The following is a 2,547-nucleotide window of genomic DNA, read 5'->3' on the forward strand; positions in this document are numbered from 1 at the left end:
TGGGCTCTTTGTCTTCACAAAGATTTGCATGTCACCATGGAGGTGCCTCCCGAGCCTTGGTTCCAATGTGGTTGATGGTGTTGGAACCCTTGGGCTCAAGGGTGGCGTGCTCTGCTGGCGTTGGGCAAGTTGCCCCGGCAAGGCTCTTGCCGGGGCTGCAAAGGCCGCCCCGGCAAGGGTCTTGCCGGGGGAGTCCACCTCGCCCTCTTGCTCTTTGTGTCTCTGGTATTGGCGTTGTTCTGGTTGTCTTGTGCTTCTGCTTCCTCTGCCCCGCTAGGTATGGCCACAGGCGCGGCTCTACCCTTGCCGGGGGAGTCCACCTCGACCTCTTGCTCTATGTGTCTCTGGTCTTGGTGTTGTTCTGGTTTTCTTGTGCTTCTGCTTCCTCTGCCCCGCTAGGTATGGCCGCAGGCGCGGCTCTAACTGTCCGCACACAAGTAAAGGGATACAAAAGAGAGCCCCTACTTTTGTGCACCGACAGGAGCCCCCGGGCTTGGGCCATACATAAGCGCGATGCGTTGTTGGGCTAGGCCCAAAACGGTACACGGACATGCGGGGCCGAGTTTTACTGCTGTAACTTCCTCGCCCGTCGCACTTCCCCATGACCCGCGTCGAATGCGCAACGCGGGGGTCGTGTGTGACGTGGGGGTCATGCGTGGGGCGGTTGCTTCCCTCACGCGTCACATGGAAGTGAATGGTAAAGAGGCGGCCCGCGCCTCCCCATAAGAAAAAGGGGAAACTGTGGGCGTGCTGCTCATTTACCCTCCGCGTCTCTCCAGTTTCGGAACCGCCGTCCCCCCTTCTTCTTCCTCAAGCGAAAAAGCCGAAATCCAAGCCTCCATCCGCCGCCACCGCTCCCCCATTGCCCCCAATCTCCCACTGCTCCAGATTCTTCACCTCTTTCTCGGCCGCCATGGCACCCAAAACCAGTAAGGGCAAGGGAGTGGCCAAGGACGCCGAGGAGAAGGTGATGCCGAAGAGCGAGTCGGCGGCGCTGCGGATGCAGCTTGCCTTCTTCCCCTCTACAGTTGATGCGGTCCACCTCAGGGAATACTTCAAGCCTCTGTGGGGGGTGAAGACGACGGGGCATCCGGCTACGCATATCATCCCCGCCGATATTGCCAAGGCCGGCCCGAATCGGTATCCCTTCTTCGTTGACTACTTCTCCTATAGGCTTTTCCCTCCTTTCTCCGAATTTTTCAATGATGTCATGCACACCTTAGGCTTCCATCTTCTTGATTTCACGCCGAATGCTGTGGCGTGTATGGCCCTCTTCGCCCACCTCTACGAGGGCTTTGCCGGAATGCCTCCCAACACAGTGCTTTTCCGCCACTATTTCTTTCCCTGTATCCAGGCGGGGGGTGCCATCTCCTGCTGCGTCACCTGGATCCCATGGACCCACGAGAAAGGCACGTATCTAGAGGGTGCCTAGAAGGAGAGGTGGGAGGAGTGGCGGGGCAGGTGGCTATGGATTGAGGAGGAGGATTCGCAGGAGTTCTGCCAAGTTCGTCAGAGCCCGCCTGAGGGAGTCCTGGATTAGGGGTCCTCGGACAGCTGGACTATATACTTTGGCCGGACTGTTGGACTATGAAGATAAAAGATTGAAGACTTCGTCCCGTGTCCAGGTGGGACTCTCCTTTGCGTGGAAGGAAAGCTTGGCAATCCGGATATGTAGATCTCCTCCCTTGTAACCGACTCTGTGTAACCCTAGACCCCTCTGGTGTCTATATAAACCGGAGGGTTTAGTCCGTAGGACAAGAACAATCATAATCATAGGCTAGCTTCTAGGGTTTAGCCTCTACGATCTCGTGGTAGATCAACTCTTGTAATACTCATAATATCAAGATCAATCAAGCAGGAAGTAGGGTATTACCTCCTTTGAGAGGGCCCGAACCTAGGTAAACATTGTGTCCCCCGCCTCCTGTTACCATCAGCCTTAGACGCACAGTTTGGGACCCCCTACCCGAGATCCGCCGGTTTTGACACTGACATTGGTGCTTTCATTGAGAGTTCCACTGTGCCATCACGTAAAGGCTCTGGCTCCTTCGATTATCAGCAACGATGCGATCCAGGGTGAAGTTTTTCTCCCCAGACAGATTTTCGTATTCGGCGGCTTCGTACTGCGGGCCAACTCGCTTGGCCATCTAGAGAAGATCGAGAGCTACGCCCCTGGCCATCAGGTCAGGTTTGGAAACTTGAACTATACTGCCGACATCCGCAGAGACTTGATCTTCGATGGATTCGAGCGCATGTCAGGCGCGCCGCACAGTCACGACGAGCATGACTTAGCTCTGCCATCGGACGGTGTTCTGGAGATCGCACCTGCGGTTACTCTAGCCCCCAATCCGGAGAAGATCATGCCATCCGAGGACGGGTGGATAGACCCCGCCACGGAGGCCGCACACTCAGCGTCGATAGAGCCGAATACTGACTTCACCTCCTATGAGAACTGTGTTACCGGACCCTTGGATTAGTCCCCGGCCACAGCCTCCGAACCGCCTGCGTCCGTGCCTATCCAATATGATTGGGCACCGGTCATGGAGTTTA

Source organism: Triticum urartu, chromosome 2A (assembly GCF_056163025.1).
Source record: "Triticum urartu cultivar PI428250 chromosome 2A, HENAU_Tu73, whole genome shotgun sequence".
Lineage (NCBI taxonomy): Eukaryota > Viridiplantae > Streptophyta > Magnoliopsida > Poales > Poaceae > Triticum > Triticum urartu.